The following is a 23,261-nucleotide window of genomic DNA, read 5'->3' on the forward strand; positions in this document are numbered from 1 at the left end:
ACAGGTGTGATGGAATGACCCCGGCCGGGGTGGTGTCTGTCCACGATGTGGTCTCTGTCCGGCTTCATGTGAGAAAGTTGTTCCCCTTTTCTTGCCTTACGTATCAAAGTTCACAGGGTTCGGTGGAGCTTCAAATCCAGCTTTGAGTGGTTAGTGTTCACACGGATTGCGTCACAAGAGTGAGGGACACTTATCCGGTAAAGCCTGTCTGAGTAGAAAGTACAGTTCATAGAGAGACTTAAAATAGATGTCATACCGGCCGGTGTACACGTTCCTCTGTCCAGAGGGATGCTTCGCATTCAGCCACAGGTGCTGTCCCTCTCCAGCTAGATCAGTGGTTCCAAACCTGGGGTCTGGGGGGGTCTTTAGCACCCCCTGTGCTTACAAATCACAGGGGGTGTGTGAGGCCTTGCCTGTTTTTAGGTAGTCCAACATTTAAACTCAGCCAACTCCCACATGTAACGTTGTTGAGAAGAAAAGTAACAAAATTTACCACTTTCAACCTGGTCTTTTTTCAATATCTTTTAAAAAAAAGTTTAAAAAATAGCAGATCTACCATTTATATTCGTCAGATATAAGAAGGGGGTGTTGAAGGAAAAAAGGTTTGGGAACCACTGATCTAGATGATAGTCAGTCATAAGGCACTGGTTGTCAATGAACGGTCCGGGGATCCCAAGAGGGGGTTTTAGGGGGTCTCCCCCAGCTAAATGAATGATAGTTAGGAACCAAATGGACCATTACGGGTCTGTAACTCAAAGAGTGTACAAATGGAATCGAGGTCCAATTTGGTTACATATGGTACACTCTCAGAGTTAAATGAACACTGTGGATTTTACAGTGTAGATGGGTTCCAGAGATTAAAAAACAAAAACAAATGGGGGTCCGTGGCCTAATGCATATGAAACTGGGGTCTTTGACATTTAAAAGGTTGCGAATCACTGAGCTAGGGCAGTGGTTTTCATCGCTTTTCATATCAAGGTCCATTATTTGTTCGGCATTTGAGCCACGGACCACCATGTGATGAGATTTAGACTCTCAGACCCAAAGCTAAGATCTGTGTCCATTTGGTTTCATTTTACACTTAAAGATCTATAAGGGTCCATTTGGTTACCAACTCCATCATTTAGCTGGGGACCACCTGGAGCCCCTTCAAGGACCACTGGTGGTCCTCGGACCACTGGTTGAGAACCACTGAGCTAGGGGAATGTTTTGCACTCATCCACAGGTGCCTTTGTTCTCAAGCTAGATGATGGTCATAAGGAATAGCAAATGTTGCTGGCAGTGCAGAACTGTCCAGTTAATGTCCATTGGTATAATTAGAACAGGATGAAGTCTTTACTTGTAAATTGCACTGCCAAAAGACGTACTGTGCTGCAATTTGAGTGCCAATTTATTATTTACTTTATTATTTATTTTCTGTGTTCTACAGCCAGCCTCTAAAATAACATCTGCATTTTGTGATAATGTGTTAAACCAATTTAGGCTTATCATTTATTTTCCTGGTGCACCGGGCAACCTTGCTGTCCTTGTTTTGCCTTCTATCTATGATTTGAATGGAAATCAATAATTTTTTTAGAAGCCTGTGATTTTGGTTGCCAACGCCCCCTTTTAGGACATTTAAAAATATGTTAAAGTCATACTGTGTAACGTTCATTGTAGCATTATATTTTGGCGACACCTCGTAGCCCCGTTGTCATTACAGCGTTTGTCTATAGGGAAGGAACGCTCTATCCCAGCGCCCGATGATATTTTGGAATGTCGGGGGGCAGACAAATAAAGATAGTGTTTTAATAATGTTTAGACAAGTTGTCACTGACACATTTATGGGGAATGGTTATTGTGAAAAAAAATGCCAGTGAAAGATTATATAAAAAAAATAACTTTCATCAGTTTACGGAGAAACTGACACCATTTCGTTATTATTGTTATTTGTTTGTTACTCAGTGGAGAATGATGCTAATGTTAGCTTGCCAGTTGGGGGCAGATTACGTCTCAGTGGGCTAATGTTCGTTTCACCGGGGTTGCTTTCACAGTCTTACAAAGTAACAGGTGCGTGTGCATGTATCTATGGGTTTGAGGCTGGTGCTCTTCAAAACCAGTAAACCTGAGTTATACTTACTCGAACACAGGTGTCGTGCACCCAAAATAGCCGATCTATAAGCTCACAAAGTGTCACACTGCTACATGTGGTGAGCTTGTAGATCGGCAATTTTCAGTGCGCAACACTGGTGCATAACTAAGAATAAATCAGGCCTAACATTTCACTAGCCCACTCTCAACCGACACACAGGCAGCAGTGCAGGCAGACTGACTGACACTGCAAATGCAATGCAATAAAAATAAATATATTTCCAGCCAATCTGTAGGCTCCAGCATGGTTCTAAAGCACGCCTTTGTTGTTGTAATACAGGAAGAACACGTTGTGTGCAAATGACTTAACCCCTTTCAGTGCTGTTTCAGTCTCTTTCAAACGGCTAATCTGTATAAACACACTCTAGTTCAATAGGCCTACAGTATGTATGTAACCTCTGTGTCTCCAGCTCCACAGCAGCTACAGCAGCCAGGCAAACCATTGTTCAATTATGTGCCTGCAAGAATTCATCCATGATGAAGAGACCCTGGCTGGCCAGTTAACTACAACTCTTTTAAATGGAAATGGGACCGAATTTACACTGTACTGTAATATATGTATCCAATTTAAGGTTTGACTTCTTCCTTTCTATTATAAATGAATGTTTGCCAGTAGTAAACAACCTGTATCCAGACAGGAGAATAACATTTAAATGTTGAAGTTCAATGGTATCCGCATAGTGTAGCTGTGTGCTGCTGTCATAGGCCAAGCCAATGTCCTGATGGAGCAGCCACACAGCGTAACAAAGCACTGCAAGTCGATACCCATGATTGACCAATGGACACTACAATAACTACAATGTAAACAATAAGTGGGAGAACAAGGAAGCCCATTGGATAGGACTGTAACAATATTCTTTCAGGTCACTTATTGGGATTTAAGACAATGGCTATCACACACAACGTCATACATTATCAATCTTCAGATTTTGCTTGATATGAAGTAGGGGTGCTACAGTTAATCGAACTCATCGATTTAATCAATCGTAATCAATCATTTAATAAAATAAAATAATAGATTTTTTATTCAATCCCTATTTAGGCATTATGGGGCGAAACGGGAAAAAAAACAGGAAAATAATTAAAATAGTAGTGAAAATTGCAGATCTACAAGCTCACAATGCATGACGCATTGTTGAGCTTGTAGATCTGCTATTACCACTATTGTTTGCACAACAACAAAGCATACATTTGTTGATAGTAATCAGTAATCGATGTAATAATCGCTAAGAAAATAGTCGATAGTTGCAGCCCTAAGCACACAGTTCATTTGTTAAGGCTACATTTATTAACTGCGCCAGAATGTTATGTTATTATGCCTCGGCAGCAGACAGCCACGGCCCGGAGGCATTATGTTTTCAGGTTGACAGTCCTTCCGTCCCGTCCCAACCTCACAAACGGGATATCTATCCATGAGGGAATTTCATGACATTTAGCACAAACATCCACTTGGACTCAAGGATGAACTGACTAGAAGTATAGGTGGTTCAAAGGTCAAGGTCACGCTGAACTCATTTCTCTCCGATTCTCATGAACTCAATATCTCAGGAATGCCGCGAGGGAATTTCATGACATTTGGCATGAAATGTTCACTTGGACTCGAGGGTGAATTGATTAGAAGTCGGTGGTCAAAGGTCAAAGGTCAAGGTCACTGTAACCTCATATCCATCCCATTATTGTGAATACGATATGCCAGGAATGTCTTGAGTGAATTTCATGACATTTGGCAAAAATGTCCTCTTGAACTCGAGAGTGAACTGATTAGAAGTAGACGGTCAAAGGTCAAGGTCACGGTGAACTCACAGAACACGCTCATTAAATTCCTTCAGTCTTCACTGCATATACTATTATGAGTCTGGACAGACATGAATGCAAAGCACAACTGGTTGGTGGAGGCATACAATCACGATGCAGTATTTCCATTTTAAAGTTAAACTGCAGACTTTGTTAGGCTGGAATAGTAGTCATACCAGCATACCATTATGATTTTATCACATTGAAATTCTCCTCTACTTTTTAACAGCACAGTTAGTACAACATACAATATGCAATCAGTCAGATGTCACTGAAACAAGGCTGCTTTTTGCTAAACCGGTTTTGGGACAGTCAGTGTGTAATCTGCCCTATTTACTGGAATATTTGGAGAAGACAAACAAAGGTTAGATAGCCCTGCATAATTTGCTGTACATCAAATGGCAAAAATAGACGAATTACAAGCTCACAACACATCCCATCATTGCAAGGCATTGTGAGCTTGAAGATCGCCGAATATTCGCCTATTTCAGGGACGCTACGATTCATGGGGTTAAAAATGTGTTTGCAGTCATGATGTGCCTGGCTGCAGTAAATCAGGCCACCGATGTGACATGTCCTTATCCATGAGGGTGCACCGGCAAACCCAGGACAGACAGATGGGAGACAGAGCATAATTTATCAGGACATCACTTTATTTTGAATAAAACTGAACAAGACAAGAACTTCAAGGTAATGCCGTAGGCCTGCTTCACACGCTGGCCCATGAACAACCTTCTCGGCACCATCTGTGGAGAGCCAACAGCAAACACTTAAGCTCATCCATCCAAAATAATGCCACAGTTAATATCAGGACTCAATGCATTATATTGTGACATCTTGCTGAACTGTTGTGTGGTCCGTCAAGAGAAGTGTCCCACGTCAAATACGTGTTCACTTTCACTTCAAAAGCAAAGTGAAGAACATTTGGAGGAGGCTGCCATTAGTTCACTGTCCCTTTAAATAACTTTAAGACCTTTTTTCTCTTCTCTACCTCCCTCCCCTGAGGTTTATCACACTGTGGCTCTGTCTTCTCTCTCTCCTCTCTTTCCCTTGCATGCACGGACACACACGCACACACGTTCATGTGTACACGCACGCACGCACAGACACGCACACACACACACACACACACACACACACACACACACACACACACACACACACACACACACACACACACACACACACACACACACACACACACACACACACACACACACACACACACACACACACACACACACACACACACACACACACACACACACACACACACACACACACACACACACACAGCCTGTATGTGTGTCTGGCAACTACAAAGCAGTTAAGCAAGCATCTCTTGGCTCTGTGCAGAGAGAATAAGACACTCTCATTACTGCTCTTAAAAAGCTCTGCCCTTACAAAGTCCACTGTGGACCCAGACGGCAGCACAGAAAGTCAGGGGAAAGATTCAGAGTTAAAGGTTACTCTTTTTTTCCCTACAACTCAATTCTGTGTGCTGCTGCTGCTGCTGTATATGTGTGTGTATGTGAGTGCTTGTCTGTGTGGTTGATGGTTTTCTGCAACCCCCCCCCCCCCCCCTTCCTGTTCCTCTTTAATGTCACAGGGCTGGCTCATATGACCTTGAGCAGCAGTGTTGGCATGGCAAGCGCGAGAGCTGCCTCGCCCGCGGGCGCCCTTGAACTGGATCTGCAAGACAAAAAAAAAAAAAAACCTTCACGCGGCCTGATAGACATCTCAGACCCCCCCCTTCCTCCCTCTCTCTCTCCCCAGTCCCCACTCCCCCCTCCTATCCTCCCTTCCTGACTCTTTCTCCCCAACTCTTTTATTCAATCTACGTCGCTCCTTATCTGTTCCCCCGAGTGGGAAGAGATTTATCAGGATGCTGTATCTTTAACCTCTCTATCAGGCCCAAGATAGAGACGGAATTTCAAAATGTCTGACCGGCCTGCATGGATTTATTTTTAACCCCACCATCCCCCTACTCCGCTGCGGTCAAGCCCCCCCCCACCCCACCAAAAGCCATTTTGGGAGAGGGGGAGCTTTTGGAATACACCTGTGCATGGCCAGCCGTGTGCACCGTGCCCACTCCAGAGGTGTTGTTTACGGACAAGGAATTCCAGTCTGCCCCCCGCCACCCCACCCCACTCTGCTCTCATTGGCACAGGGTGATCCGAAGCTCCCAAAGCAAATATCCTTATTTCTGTTGGGTTGGGGGAGCGACGACTGCAGTGACACACGGAGGACAGGGAGGACAGGGAGGAGCCTCGCAGAGCCAGTGTTTTGACAAGCTGGCGAGGGACTGCTGGGCCTTGATGTAGAGCTCTGATTTACCTATGTAAACAACACAGTCCATAGTCCAAAGTCTAAGCCCTCTGCTGCCAAATGCTGCTCTCTTGCATTGAGGGCTGAACACAAGTCTACAGTAAAAGCACAAAGATAGTTTTATCAGCATGCAAACACTGCAGTTCCCGCCTTCCCGCCCACTGGCTGTGGTTTGGGCCGCAGAGTTTCAAGTAAGAACGTAAATATTTGCATTGCACTATTAGCAATGTTGTTCTTAATGTGTGTGTGTGTGTGTGTGTGTGCACGCACGCATGTCGGAGGAAACGAAGACAGGCATAACCCCCTGCCAGTCCTCTTCATGCCTGACCTTTCAGCACGGTAATATTATCACATGTCATATGCAGCCCTGCTGGAAACCATCTGCTAGAGGCACTGTGGTGACACACACACACACACACACACACACACACACACACACACACACACACACACACACACACACACACACACACACACACACACACACACACACACACACACACACACACACACACACACACACACACACACACACACACACACACACACACACACACACACACACACACACACACACACACACACACACACACACCCCCCCCCCCCACAAAAAAAATACCAAACAAAAAAAAACAGCACTGGACAAAGACGCTGAGTACTGGTTCCGACTGGTTACAACCCTGCATGCCTCACCTTCACATGCATGTAGAAACAGCAATAGTGAACCCCCTCCAAAAGGGACTGTTGTTGAGCGACGTGAGCCATGAGCAGACTCTTCAATTAGCATAAGGGGCTTTCACACAGAGACATAAAGTTCTGGGGCTAAGAATAACATTAGCGGAGGTCTGAGAGTGGCAAGGCTTCAGCACTATGGAGAGTCCAGGGTGTATGCTAACTAGAGTCTTGATTCTAATCCAGCCCCCCGCCATGTAAAGCCCCACCTCGGGATATTATATTATGTTTGTTAGTGTAACACCTTGGCTAATAGGGTTGCTTTTACAGAGAGCAAAACCAATCTGATTAACATTAGCCAAGTCTGACACGGGGAAAAAAGAGCAAAGCACGGCCGCTAACAAGCGCTAGTGTTTATTCACGGTGAGATGCCTCCCCGTCAGCGAGGGCCATTTTCACATTGGAGAGTAGGGGATCTGCTGAAATCTGCCCTCTCAAGAGAGCGAGCCCTGCAGAACCAAGGAGAAGCTTTACTCGGTATGGAAGGCACCACAATGTCCTGCGAGATTCATTACAGGCAGATTTATTCCACATAGTGAAATATGAGTGAGCTCCACAGTCAGAAAATTGCATTGCTCCATAAGCATACCCGATACCAGAATAAGCCCCGATTTTCACTTCCAAGGCCCTATAGCTCCCCAACACCAACCACAGCAATTATTTGTGAGGAAGGGATCAAACCCTGAAGCGAGCGTTTTATCTTTCACAGAAACATGCTGGAAGACACAAAAGGATTTGAAAAAGCAACAGCACCAGGCCATGTGAAATCAATAGCAAAAAATATATAGTCACTGTGGATCATTTCTTTCCTGGGGCGTAGTGGTAAAATGTCAAAAGAAACTGTTATGGGTCAAGTTTCTCACTAGGCTTTTTTCTGCTTTTACTTAAATCTGAAGTCTACTGAAAACTGAAAATTGGGATTTCCTGCCTCACATGTAAAATCAATTTATAGACAGCACATAGGAGTGTATATGCCACCAGAAAGGTCATCATTCAAAAATTAGAGCTGGCCTCACACAGGTTTGCCATTTCAATTTGGACACATTCCATATTTATTTTAGACAATATTTCTCAATATCATATAACAGACAGATGCTTCATATCACATAACAGGGCCATACTAGCCAACTATCTGTTCATTTACATCTGGCATGTTTAAGTGATAAAGGCAGCTGAATAAGCATCTGCGTCGCTCATTTCCAAACCAGGGTTGAACTCGGTCGGTGCAGTAAATAACCTGACCTGAATAAAGCGGGAGTAAATCTGGGAGAGAGTGGGTTATATTTGGAAAATAGCAACGTGCATGTCAAAGAAAGAGAAATGTGAAAGGATCTTTTAGTTAAAAAGCTTATGTGGCTTTGGGCTTTGAGCCTGTCAAGTCTGACTGCAGTAATCAAGTGCTATTACTGAATTCTGTGTGTGTGTGTGGGGGGGGGGTCTTATACGCAGTCAAATCCTACGTGTTAATTTCACTCTTGACAGTGTCAAAAAAATATCCATGTTTACACCGTCAGAGTTGAATTGACACTTGTGATTTTGCAGAGTAGGACGTGCCACTGCTTCAGAGACTCCTGGGCTACTGTATGTGTGTGTGTGTGTGTGTGTGTGTGTGTGTGTGTGTGTGTGTGTGTGTGTGTGTGTGTGTGTGTGTGTGTGTGTGTGTGTGTGTGTGTGTGTGTGTGTGTTTGTGTGTGTGTGTGTGTGCGTGTGCGTGTGTTTTGATGTGTTGTGTGTGTGTGTGTGTGTGTGTGTGTGTGTTGTGTTGTGTGTGTGTTGTGCATGTGTGCACACGTGCGTGTGTGTGTGTTTTGATGTGTGGGACTTGGGAGTAAGGAGAGACCTCAGTGCTCAGCTTGGGGCGTATAATCTATGGTTCATTTGCAGCTTTTCTCCCCAGTATGACAAGCCGTTTACAAGACGTAGCCCTCTGCCTCTGACCCAGTTCTGAGTGGCTGCGTCTCGCGACAGGGCCCTGCCTCCCCATCAGGCCCCGCTCCTCGTCTAACTGACGATAACTCCTCGCCACCCTCTGCCTCTGTGAACTGTGGGGGAAAGAAAAAAAATAGGTCACCCTGACCCACTTTTCTTCCCCTCTCCCTAAGATCGTGCGAGGAGTTCTGCAGAGCGTGATGGAGGGAGACAGAGAGAGAAGAGAAAAGAGGGAGACGGGGGGAAAGAGAGGAGCAGACAGAAGAAAGAAAATAAATGTAAAAAATAAGAGAGAAAACAAAAGAGAGAGAGGGGGGGCGAGAGAGAGAGAGAGAGAGAGAGAGAGAGAGAGAGAGAGAGAGAGAAAGAAGAAAAAAATAAATAGATTACCCACATGAGTCCCGGTATTTTGGGATCATTCTTATCAGCGGGGCTGTATAGTATAAATCCTCCCACACTTTAATACAAACGGCCTGCTCCCAGGGGTTAAACACCCATCTACTGCTGTCACCCCCCCACCCTCTGAGGTGAGCATTACCTCATCATTTACACCCCAACGGCGAACAAGGAAAACCTCTGCTGTCTTTAAAACACGCAGGGCTTTATGCAGTCATTTAACACCCACAAAGTCATGACATGCTATCTGGTCAGCATAATTATGAGCATTTTCCAGGCAAGAGAGACATAAAGAGCCGAGCAGGCCTAGCCAGAGGAGCTAGCTAGCAAGCATAGCATAACACTATACCCAGTGAATGGCGGGAGAGGACAACTCATGATATCTCTGATCACGCACACACAGCTCTCATGCAAACCGCTTCTCATTAAGCTGCATTCACTCATCCGTTGGTACTGTAATCCTTCCCTACATTAACTACACGACTCTCCTCCTTCTCTGAGTTGTGCTCACCAACTGCGGCCCCCACCCACCCATGTGTGTAAAATCAGAATCGTACACCTCTCTGTAAAGTGCAAATTAGTTTTCAAAAAGTATTCGTGGATAGATTGTCAAAATGTTACTCTGACGGGTTCAGATTTGAGTTAGCTGTGCTTTGGCACACAGTCTGTAGCTTTTGTCCCAGTAACCAGTGGAGTGTGCCCACACACAGGCACATTAGTTAGACCAGATGCTAGCTTGCACGGTGTGGTTGCATGAGTGCTGATTTGCATTAGCCATTGCTTGACACTCCCCTTTAAAAAACAGGGAAGGGCTGACCCACTGCTAAAACTCTCAGCAGTGAGTGCTAAGCCTCTGCGTGTTAATGTTGACCCAGTGCAACAGACATGTTGGTGCCTCAGAGACGAGTCATGAAGCCTGCTGCTCCACTTTCCTCCGCTGCCAGACACCCTTCAAAAAGAGGAATCCATTCCATATTGTCACCATGAAGGTGTGAAGAAGAAAATATGGCCAAATAGAGGAGAAAGAAAAAAGGGCCCCATTTGGCGAGGTAGAATAGCGGTGTCAGATCTCTTTATTTGGCCGAGGCTGGGGAAGGTTCTAGTTCCTGTTAAGGGTTATGTAGGTCAAGCCCTGCCTCCTCATAAGCACCAAGGTCAACACTGAATGGAAGGGCAGGTGGCTTAGATAGAAAGAGGCCCTGGATAAACCACATTTGTCTGGCTCTTGTGCCAGTGCCAGTCTCAGGCACGTAAACAAAGTTACACAAGCACACAGCTCCTTTACGGTAACCCTGGTGTGTGTGTGTGTGTGTGTGTGTGTGTGTGTGTGTGTGTGTGTGTGTGTGTGTGTGTGTGTGTGTGTGTGTGTGTGTGTGTGTGTGTGTGTGTGTGTGTGTGTGTGATGGGCAAGTACACAAGCTTTTGCATTCGAATGACTAGTAACCGACCCTCGTTAATTAACCGATAAAGATTAAAATACTGCCTCTGCCAGGACTGCATTTGTAGTTGTGAAACAGTTACATGAACCCACCCAGTAGGCTATAGACAAATGCGAATAAATGTAGTCTTTGATGAGTAAATTATAGATTATATTTATTATAAATTATATTGATTCAGATTAAAATTGTATTGGAAAACACGGTTTTATTCTACAAAGACATCGTTTTGAAATGACTGTCACGAGCGTCACAGCATGTCAACTTCCGGAAGTGCGTAAGGTTCTTTATTTCCCCATGTTTCTTGTATAAGGCAAGCACTCATAAAGTAGCTTGCTTGCACCTTCGTAACATAGTAGCTGCCTCTAGCCATCACTTAAGGGGGAAATGTGTAGCTTTGCACCTAAAACAATGAATCAGAAATTATGTATTATTTTCTATTTAAATGTTTAACTGATGGTATCAATCCGCCAAAATTCTTACATTCAGTTAGCGGTTAATTATTAACATCCCTAATTACTTTTGAAAACCCAAACTAGAATAGACTTAACATGAGTTGGTTTCACTTCTACTGGTGCCATCACCTTCACACTTTAACACAGTTGCACAAGAGAGGCACCCCTGCTGTGAACCTTGATGTGAAAACAGAATTATACAAATGGTATATTATTGATAGTGTCTATCAAATTGATGGGCAAATGTCAAAACCTAGCAAATATAGGTAGTGTACCTGTACCCAATTATTCAGCAATTCTGTACAACAAGACTGTAAGTGTTTGTGTAACCATACAGTATGTAGGCCTACCAATCTCATCTCAAAATGGACATATGCACATCATGGTGATTGTGAGCATTGTGTGCCATTTGGCTCCATTAACATCAAAGAAACAGCATATCTGTATACAAACTAGATGGGAAATTGGACTGTGCTGGATATTACGCTCATATTGTCTGATGGGATAGTTTGATTTATCAAGGGGAGAACATTTCTTGTGCTTACACCAAGTCTTAAATTTGCATCGGCTTCAATGATGACATCTTTCATAAGGTATAAATAACAGTAAACAATCTTAATTCGGTCATTTGGCCAAATGGTTGTCACTTTCTCTTTCCAGTTATGTTGATTTACCGAAGCAGTCGCATCTACTTATTCATTGCACACCGTTCCTTCAACAACTTACATGTAAATGTGAATAAAATGATATAACCTATTACATTGCTGCCTGCTATTCAAATTGGCCAACATGTGTGCTGTGTGCGTGTGTGTGTGTGTGTGTGTGTGTGTGTGTGTGTGTGTGTGTGTGTGTGTGTGTGTGTGTGTGTGTGTGTGTGTGTGTGTGTGTGTGTGTGTGTGTGTGTGTGTGTGTGTGTGTGTGTGTGTACGTGCCTGAGTATGTGTGTGTCAGAAGACAACAGCTACTGTCGCTGTTGTATAGTTGTTATACAGACAAACAAGAATATATGACTTTTAACTTAAAAAAGGTTATTTCTAATTCCCCCCCCAAAACTTTCAGGTTTGGTGACATTTTCTTTTACAATACATGCCTATTGTAAACATGCCATTATCTACTGTATGGCTTATGAGGAAAGCCTTCACAGTCTCTAGTTAAAATCTGATAAACCACAGCAATGCCACTTGTGTCTTTTGGAGTTTATGTGGGATGAGGCCTGGATTTACTTTAAGTCAAGGCTTCATTTTTGCATATAGCCTATTACAAATGTTTGCCAGTGTTCGATCCAAGCTATAGCATCCCAGTGTTTCGCACAGAAAGTCTTATTTATGCCAACAACAATATCTGACATGCTCACCGCAAACAGATCATTCTGACTGATAAGGTAACATATTAGCAGTGCTTCTTGCATTGCTGGTCTGAGCCATTCACATCCATTACCCAAATCTGAATTGCCATCTCCACGAATAACCTAAGGGCCTGAATGAAACACTGCCTCCCTTTGACTATCCCAATCTCAAAATAAACTAGAAAGGGGCACTCCGTGAAGCGCATATTATCTACGCCAGGCTGGGTTGCCTAGACAGGGCTGTGTAAATCTTGGGTTGCAGCTGACGGGACTCGAGTTAGCTGGAAACACATACACTGTATTTCTATGTTCGATGGCGGGCTCCCTCGAGTTCTTGCCGATGCGCGTGCCAAGTTTGAAGTCTGTCGGTCCTTAAATGCACGTGGCTATATATGGGCATAGCGGTCGGATCTGTGGCTCAAGACAACCGGATCTCCATATATGCGTATATATGGGCATATCAGGTTTGTTTACGGTTATGTCTGAGTCATAGTGATATACCAATATATGGGCGTATCGGGTTTGTTTATGGTTATGTCTGAGTCATAGTGACATGCGTATATATGGGCGTATCTGGTTTGTTTATATGGTTATGTCTGAGCCATAATGACATGCCTATGGGCGTGTCGGGTTTGTTTATGGTTATGTCTGAGTCATAGTGACATGACTATCCTATATATGGGCGTATCGGGTTTGTTTATGGTTAAGTCTGAGTCAGAGTGACATGGCCGTGGTCTGCCTGGTAGTCGGCCTGCCTGGCCAGCCCTCCCATTAGCCAATTTTAATATAGGATAGGCCCCTCCCACTAATTTTGGAAGCTAATTACAGGCAAACAGTAATATGGTAAAACATTAAAACATTAATAATATTAATATATTAATATAAAAAAGTAATGTTAAAAAACCTTTGTATAAGAAATAATATGTTTATTGTACAACCTACAGTTCAAGAGTTATAGGCTAAAAGGTAAAGCGGCCGGGTATAGCACCACCATGAGGCCGATTTGAAACATTTGGGGAGGCGTGTCTTTGATGGTCTACTGGCTGTGTGCACAAACGTTTGACGCTGATGATCGGTCCAGCAGTTTCCGAGATTAGCCGCCCACATAGACAGATATACACAGACAAACACAAACAGGGGAGAAAACATAACCTCCTCCTCCCAGCCTGGCGGAGATAATTAAAAGAGGAGAAAAAGACAGAGAAGGAGATATTCCCCATCATGTAAAGTGAGAAATCATTCACACCTTAATCTAATCAAATCATACTTTGTGGAAACCCTGGAGTTTGCTGCGATGTGATAATATGCTGTTAGCAAAGGGGTCAAGTTCCTTATTTGTCCATCAGGTTCCTTTATTTATCCACCCATGTGGTAAACATATCCAGGGGAAAGACATTTTAACATGCTTGCTTAAAAATACTCTATAAACTAAGTAGTGTGCTCTAAAGTGAGAGACGGAGTGGTTTTAACTGTGGGGCAGCAGTCGGAACGTGAATGCAGGCAACTGGCATAACATGAATCTAAGCCGCCAGCTCAGTTTGGACATGAATCACTCTGGTCATGAACTGACCTTTCACTGACATGCTGGTATCAGTGATTGAGAGTTGAGATGATGACTAAACCCGCTCAGTTCACCACTACAATGAAACAGGGAGGAACTTAAGGCCTGTTGTCCCCAAATTCAAATAAGGGCAGAGAGGCCATGTGACTCTATTTGACATGACCTCAACCCGGTTTGACCTTGAGAGTGATTACCCAATTGGAGAGCAGCCTGTCTAGCTAAACAGAATGCTCGCCTATGGGCAGCTGAACCCCCCCGATGCCCTCTTAGTCATACAGGGTTGGGAGGCAAGGTGGGGACGACGTGGGGTAACGTGGGGTGAAGGGTGTCACATGATTAGATCCCCTTCTGGAGAGTTACTTAAAAAGCCTCCTCAGCAATCAGGTCAAGGTCATACACTGATCTTAGTGCCAAAGGGAAAGAGAGATTGTGAGTGTTGTGGGGGGAGTTTTGGAAAAGTGAGAGATAAGTGGGATAGGACTGGTTCAATACAAGGCAATACTGGGCTACTGTACACTCAGCAGTCCTGGGTCCGAGATAACTTGGAAACACTAGCTGTCATTCTGAAATAACTGTATTAATCTCCCTGCTTAGTGGACACTTTTATTCAAAGTCACTTACGCGATTATCATTCTTGCACATCTCTTTCCACTTCTACAGCTGGATATTTACCGGTGGAATTCGGGTTAATTGCCTTTGCTCAAGGGTAGAGGGTGAGCAGTGCATGAGCCAGCAATCTTCTGGTCACCAGTCCATTTTCCTTAAGTAATAGGTCATAAGGCCGCCTCCAGTCATCTGCCCAGTGCTCTTCATCTCCTCTCAAACGGCCTCCCTACCAGTGGGTGCCTCATAGCAGTTATGAGAGAGCCCGGATTCCCAGGCACAGCCTTTCAGTCTGTTTATCAAGCTTTCTTAAGGATGCACTGAATAACACCACCTCACTAATGGATTTATAAGTGGGCCGGAAGTTCACAATAGGACGTGTTTCAGAAATTGCAGAGACCGCTTGGGGTTGTATGCCAAACTTCCCCCACTCTTAACAATAGCCACATTCACAATTGATTGTAGAGATCCATCTGACCCTTATTTGACAGGGTACTGTCACATTTATCCAAAACGCAACTCATTCAATGAATTATTGATAATATGCATTTAAAGCTGAACATGAGCGGGAGATTCATAAGTGGATTCTATCACGTAACAGCTGTGCAAAATGTGTGGTCTTCTCTTGCCGCCTGTTCAGATCACAGGAACAAACAGATGATTACTTCACATGAAAATCTAGTCCCCTGTTGACAAGTCATCTGTGTCCAGGGCAACATGCAAAAACAATTAGAGACTTGCTGGTTTTTAGAGGGAACAGAGTTGTATCTGTACTAAGTGCCTAGCCTTAGCCCTGTTTGGCCCTGCACTGGAAACTAGGCTAATGTACCGAACATCTCCTGGAACTCATGCAGCTCCTACTCTCCACTGCCACCCGCACAGGTCCCCTGTTGCCCAGCAACAATTCAGCTCATCACTAGAAGCCAAAAAGTAACACAATTACAGTTCAAGCTGAAAGGATTTGGGGCGTGCAGCATAACAGCACTCAGCATAGCGTTTTCAAACTGAAAAGATGAGTATCAAAAGAATATCTAGGGAAACTCCAACCTGCGGTGCTGACATGATCTTTCCGTTGACAATGGTCAATATGTTGTTTTTTTCACCTCTCCTACACACTCATATGAGTCACATTTCATGAGTCAGGTGCGTGCGTGCGTGCGTGCGTGCGTGCGTGCGCTCGCTCGTGTGTGTGTGTGTGTGTCCGTACAGTTACACAAACAATAACCCAAAGATTGACTGCTAAAGAGCGCACTGTGAACTCTGCAGTGCTGCTGGGCCAGTGGCGTACCAGAGCAACTCCGCGGGACAAAGTTTTATGACACTTAATTTTTCCCGAACGCGACCCTTCTTGGGAAGCAAATAAATCTCAGGGACACACTCTCACAGCACGTACTCTATAGTATACCGGTATAGCGTATGCATCCCCTGCCCCCTCCCTCTCCTGTCCTCTTCCTGTGCAATATATCCATCATTCATTCATAAATTCTGAAAAGTCCTCTTTAGTTAATTGCCTAGGAAAAATTTAATTTCAAACGAAAGCTTTTAAAAGAGAAAGATATAATTAAGTTGCTGGGATCTCTCTCTGCTCCCCCCCCCCTGGCCAGGAGGGGCCAAGGGGACATGTGCTGCTCTGCACTGCACTGCTCGGTGTCAGGGAAGTCATCCGCCCATGTTTAAAGCAGAATGTTACGTAAAGCCTCCCCCCTCTGCACAGGCTTACTGCACCAGACGCTGTGTCCTTGCCTGGGCTGCTCAAGGTTCCAAAAAGGACAGGCTGCTAAGAAGTTGGGAAGGACGGGGCCCTGTGATAGGCTGCAGAGGGGAGGGGGGAGGGGTGGGGGCTGCTGCCTGTGTGACAGCCTTGGACTTTGAATTCACCACCAGACAGGCTCATGCATCAATCCCTCAACTTACAAAGACAAGCCACTAACCTTGACGAGGCCAGGGACTCTTCAGGAATGAGTGGCATTTTCACTTAGCCCCCGCGTCTCCCCTGCACTCCCGCCACATAACCTGGTTAAAATAAGACACAGTTGAGTAACAGTCAACCTCGCACTCCAGATATCCTACTGCAGTTCAGGCATTCTAATTGGACTTTGTGACCTGCTGTCCCAACCCTCAACCTTTAGGCTTCTTAGGCTATGCTAGGGAGACTAGGAAAGATACATGGGGACCACACACACACACACACACACACAAATAATACTAAGTACACCTAACTGAGGCCCGCCATCACACACCACTAATCTGCACCTTTGTCTGAGCAAGGCATAATGCAAAACTTCATGCAAATCCATGTTTACAATGATCCTCCTCGGGATGAATGACTGCATTATCTTTGTCCTGGTTATGCACATCTCCAGGTGACAGGAATTAGCACTGCTATAATACCCAAACAATGCATAAAGTGTAATTGTAATGTCCATGTCAAATAATATTAATATTAATTAACAGCCAATTAACAGCTCCACAGTCTACAAATAGAGTGAAAACTTATTGTAAACATTGTGCATTTCTATGAAGCCCAATTTACCATACTAGAGGTTTGGGCCACTACGCGGCCCTCACACCTACGTCGCACAGCCGATCCTACTATGTCTGAGTCACAGTGTCGGGGGCTTTGTCAGAGTACCCGTTGTACCCGCCCTTCTGTATACCTTTTTTGCCCATATATGGAGATATCTGTATCTGTCAGTCCTTGTCCCTTTTATGCCCATATATGGAGGTCCCTGATGTCATCAGTTTATGCCCATATATTGGAATGCCCATATGCGATTCTGGACAACTGCATATCCGAACTACTCAACGGCGGGCACCGCACTCCCTCAAATCCTTGCTGCTGCGTGGGCCAAGTTTGAAGTCGGTCTGTCCCATGTATGCACATGATGACCATATATGGGCATAGCGGTCGGATCTCTGTATATGTAAGTCTTTGTCCCTTTTATGCCAATATATGGAGATTGTTGATGTTGCCAGTATATGCCCAATTGGGCATGCCCAATTTTGAGCCCATATATGGAGCTCACTGATTTGTTTGCCGCTGATGCCATGACAACACCTTGAGGTTGGACAACACACTCCATATTTTGGTGTAGCTGCACCCGACCTCCATTAGCCAATTTTAGAATAGGAAGGATTCGCACGGTGGCTATTTTGCTCTTACATCATACTCGGGTGGGGTGGGTGGATATGCCCCCCACCCCCAGTATGACGTAAGAGAAAAATGGCCAATGTGTGAATATGGTCAAGTCCCGTTAAACAATGCAAACTCCCACACTCTCACATAATAATACAGGCTGAGTCTGGCATCTACAAGTGTCTGTCCTTGTTCCTTTTGCAGTCCGCCCCTACTGTCACTCACTGACATTGGCCTGCTTGTGGTGAGGCAGAGAGCTTCCACTCATTTCAACTGCAGCAACCTGGCAGCACACTCGCCACAATGGCGAAGAACCCTTCCTACTGCACCTCTACAGCCTGGGGCAGCAGCTCTGCTACAGGACAGAGAGAGAGTGAGAGAGAGGATAGAGATGAGAGGAAGAGAGTCAGTTCCACTCCTCTCCTCAATCTGTGACCACATCAACCCAGCCAGGAGGACAGTCACCTCCTCTCTCGTCACCCGGGAGGCCTACTGCATCCACAGCACATCTCCTTAGCTGTTACTTAACACATCAAGAGGAGAGTGAACAGTCGGACTGGTTGGTCTGTGTCTTAGTACAAGGTGGTTCTGTGCTCCCGCTCTGCTCTGCTCCATTGATCGGCACAGTTAGGCCTCACAGCTGTTGTTTTGGCTGATGCTTCGTGTGGGTGACGTGCATTCGTGCAATTTATCTGGCCTGCAACACCCCCTCTCTCTTTTTCTTGCTTGCTCTGTCAATTTGTGAGTGATTTCAGCTATATCTTCAAATAATTCACACCAATTGCAATCAGTGACGATCAATCACAGGTGATAATTGAAGGGCCTGTCATTGCAAACCAAGGCCAATGTGAGGTCGGGGGGAGGTCTGAAGTGAGGGTGAAGGGTCATTCAACAGATGAGCTCTGGCCAGCAGCTCGGACACTGCCATGGAGGCATCCATCTTTCTCTCTTCCTTCCAGTCATCCTAACTTGCATCGAGGAGCATTAGCTGTAAAGATGCATTTAGCCATTCCTGCTTTGTCATCAAAATGAGTCTCATTGACTTTGGTTGCTGTTCATGATAGACGTACTGGTCTTATAGTCTAAGAGTGGAGACAATGATGAATCAGATTGCCTTGTCAGCTACTAACTTTTATACAGATTATGCAATAGGAATACATAAAAATTGCTATCTTAATCTTGCTTCACAATGTCACAAAAATCTGCAGTTAGTTCTCTGGCACTTTAATACAATTCAACTTAAGAATATTCTAAAGAAGCATAGTTAAAGTGCCAAAGAAAGAGTGAGCGGTATGAAATTTCACATGTTCTCTCTGTTTGCAGTTAACCCATTCAGAATTGCCTCTATACACTGTACAGTCCATGAGCATTGCCTTTTTTTAAAACAATTAGTTAACTTTAGAACTTTTTTAAAGATACGTTTGGTTAATTTTTTTTGCCTTTATTGACAGTGGAAAGGGACAGGAAATGTGGGGAGTACAGGGATGACATTCAGCAATGGTCCAGCCGGCCGAGAATCGAACTCGCTGATCGCTGATCAGAGCATTGCGACCATGTGGTATGCGCCCATACATTCAGCTATCAGGTCGCCTCAAGTGTAGCACTAGTTTAAAATGTTATTTTAGTCTTGATTCGTTTTTTGTTTTTTTTGTTTACAAGTTGAGTTGTGTGCCGGTTTCGCATAACAAAAATAGCTGATCTACAAGCTCACAACATGTTGCAGAGTGACCCATTGTGAGCACAACCTAAATTATATGCGCAACCATTTACCTGTATAAATCAGGTATTACCGGTCAATATTTTACACTATCACAGTTAAATTAACATTGATAAAGATGATGACTTTCAGAAGAAAATGAAGATGATGAAGAAATGAAAAAACAATTCAATGTTCAAAGTAATTTTTTTAAAATGTGTTCAATATTCAAAGTTCAATGTTTAATGTTTAAACATTGCTGCCCTTATGGTTCAAGGGACAGAGGCCAAAACGTAAAGTTTGTTGTTAGACGGCCACAGGGTGAGATTTCCTTTCTGCCAAGTTTGGGAACTATAGCTGTTATGGTTTCTGAGACCCAGATACTTCCAGGGTGAAAAAAGAGAAAAGGAAAGAATAATCCTAACAAATAGGATAAGGTTCCAGCAGCTTTGCTGCTTGGACCACCTATACAAAGATATTTTTTTCTGTCTAGTCATTGTTGTTTGATCTTCACCGTGACTATGTCATGGTATACATATATAGGCTAATTGTCTGCACAAAAAAAAAACATAAAACAATCACAGAGTCAACCTTGTGGCAAGAAGGTCCCTGATCTAAGTTGCTGGAGTGGATGAAGATCTATGGGCATAAAGTGAACAGAAATATGATTCTATCCCTCAACACCTGCCATCATAATTCTCTCCATTGCTCTATTTATGACACTGTCCTACACCTGTTTTGCTAGGCTACCATAGTGGTGGCGGTAATCCCAATTCCCTACATGTACATAATCAACACAGTAGTAAAATCCAAAATAGTCCAAAATAAGAGTAACATAGAAGTTTTTTTATCAAATATAGCCAAGTGATATAATGTCAAAATCTTGATGTATTTCTCTAGACTTTTCCCTACTGAAAATATGATTTTGGTGTATGAATACTCAACACATATGAACCAAGAAGCATCTGGACTAAACCAACACACACGCACACACGCACACGAACGAACACACACACACACACACACACACACACACACACACACACACACACACACACACACACACACACACACACACACACACACACAATTTTCATATAGCTGCAATGCTGTTTGGTGGGCAGATAAGATTTGTTGTTATGAAAATGTAGCCAGTGGATAGGAGAGTGGAGTACAGAGTCCAGTCCTGTGACTATTCAGCAGACACGGCATCATTTGCATTTGGCCATTTGAATGTCCTCTGATTCTGTTGCAGGCTACTGCACATCACTCACCAGCAGCTCCCTAGATAATTGCAGATGGCTCAGACAAGTCAAGCCTCATCCAATACAGAAGCTCACTGGACTGGAGTAGAGAGTACAGTAGGTTAGCCAGGCCGCTAGCACAAAGGTGCTTTTCAAGTGCAACATCATGGCTGGGCTATGCATGTGGAGGTTTTAGTTATCTATGGCAACAGAGAACGTGCTGAGCTACCTTGAACATCTTGTGCAAGTTCAGGTCAAATAATTAAGCAGCTTAAACACTCGACAAAAGAAAGGCTAAAAGGCAGACCCCCAAACACTGACAGTGTTTTAGGATAAGACTTTATAGAAGTTTGACTTTTCACTACATAGCCAGGCAGTCTAATCCACAAAGGTTCTTTGAAACATAATACATTCGGGTGTAGTCTTTAACTGAGATGGCAAGTGTTGTTGATGAAGTTTTCATAACTAGACTGTGTGTATGCACATGAACCAACAGTTGCCCTACTCCCCCATAACTCCTTGAAAACTCTGGCCCCTGACCTTTCTCCTCTACACTGACCCAGGGTCAAATTAAGCAACAGGACATCTAATGATAACTTGGTGCCTACAAAAAGGTCTTTAAAGAGCATGCCCCCTAGCCATTCAGCTACAGGAAGCTTTGAAGTCTGAACAATGAACCATATCAGAAAGGATGGCAACTTGTCAGACAAAACAACTCCAACCAACCACATTATGGTCTATATACACTGAACCATCACCACTCCCCAAACGTTCACACTGTAGTACAGTACAGGGGGCTTATGGCATTCCATTGGTGTTGCACAAGTTGAACGTGTGGGACAAGCCATACAAAATAAGTTAAATCAAAGTGTGTATTAATGAGGCACCAATGAAACCAGATTAATAGTTGGAGTGGGTAAGAGAGAGCAACAAGCATTCTAACAATTCGTGTAGTTCTCACCAACGTTAACAATAATCCATAGTTATGAGGGGTTAATGTCGCTGTATCCTGAATGGGCTACAATATGTAACAAAGGCGGTGTTTCCAGCCTACAATCCACAACCCACTGTACTTCATACTAAATGCAACGTTAAAGACTCAGGACACTGTATTTATCCCAAAAAGCCATTGCATGTTACTCTACTGTACATTGTTAGGCTATAAACACTATAGCCAATATCAGATCATACCAAATTATAACCGCTGACATGACGGCCATACATACATGCAATGTGCAATGTTTATAAACACACAACATTATAACAACTGATGTGTCTTTCTGTGCGTTTTCACATGGTTAGAAAGGTAAGGAGTGGGAAATAGCCCGTTTACAACATTATCAGGCTTGTTTCTATTTCATTCAAAGACATGGTTATATATTATGCTAGCGGTCCATCGATAGAAACTGTATGACATGAATCATAGCGAATGTTGTTTAAAGATGACCATAACGCCGGGATATTATAGCTAATTATCTGGATATAGGATTGTGCTTTGAGGAAAAGACGGTGTATTTCAAAATGACTTGTGTGTATGCTCTCCCTTTTCTAAAATAGAAGCCATCATGTCACATCAGCCTCGGTTGATTTATACCGACTTCTTTATGCAGCGTTTTCGCCGCTATCACAAATGCGCCTCTATCCTCGACACACTGACATCCTTTTATATCCCCTAAAACACGCTATGATCTAGTATAATCCTTGATACTCGTCCCATAAATGGCCACCCCGTGTATTTCGACCGGCTCATAACAATAATGTCATTGAACATGTACATGTATATCTATTGGGCACGTATAGTCCTACCTGCGTTATGTCTACCCCGCTGGCAGGCGGCAGACCCTCAGTCAACCGGAGAGGCGGCGCATCATTATTCTATTCCAACGGGTTTAGTCTCAATACAAAAAAAAAAGGTCGCATTTGTCTTGGTGGTGGTGGGTTTGGTGTAAAAAAAAAATGGCGAGGCTATTCGTTTCTTTAAAAAAAAATTAGTCCAATATACGCCTCGGATTTTTCGACTATGTGATGATCGAGGTGATCTGATCAGGATCCGCGACCTAGTAGTCGAGTCTATCGGAATTGTTTATTCTCGGAATCCCCTCGCTGTGTGGAGAGAACTCAGCAGAGGCAACACTCCTCCTCTCTCTCTGTGTCGCTGACACCACCCTTAAAGGAACAATCCTTCATAATCCTGGGCTACTTTCACCCACAAACTATCATAGGAGTAGGTTCATAATAACACACGTGTAACTTTGTTAGACATGTAAGTGTAATGATAAACTTATTATTGAAAATGCAGCCCATCTAAAAATGTTTTTGAACACAGTTTAAGTTCTGTGATAGCCCTGCACAATTCCAGTGAGAAAATGAACTAGATAATCAAAGTTAAACAATAATAATATTATTGTTATTCTTTTTTCTCCCTGTTTTGCCTTGTGAGATTATTTTATATTGACCACTGTATAATGCCAAGATG

General features: G+C 43.8%; 1 protein-coding gene across 2 annotated transcripts in view; it reads right to left on the minus strand.

The window, feature by feature from the left end:
• nrip1b (nuclear receptor interacting protein 1b) overlaps nucleotides 1-22,893 on the minus strand; it is a 40,653-nt gene extending 17,760 nt beyond the window's left edge. The window contains exons 1-2 of one of the 2 annotated variants that reach the window (XM_080435172.1): nucleotides 22,592-22,893; nucleotides 16,641-16,722 (exon numbers count right to left, since the gene is read on the minus strand). The gene's annotated coding sequence lies outside the window, so the exon portion shown is untranslated. The remainder of the gene's footprint in view (nucleotides 1-16,640; nucleotides 16,723-22,591) is intronic. The other variant, XM_080435173.1, reaches the window with a different exon arrangement.
• Nucleotides 22,894-23,261: the final 368 nt, after the last annotated feature.

The sequence above is a fragment of the Gymnoscopelus braueri genome (assembly GCF_963280865.1).
Source record: "Gymnoscopelus braueri genome assembly, chromosome: 8".
Taxonomy (NCBI): domain Eukaryota; kingdom Metazoa; phylum Chordata; class Actinopteri; order Myctophiformes; family Myctophidae; genus Gymnoscopelus; species Gymnoscopelus braueri.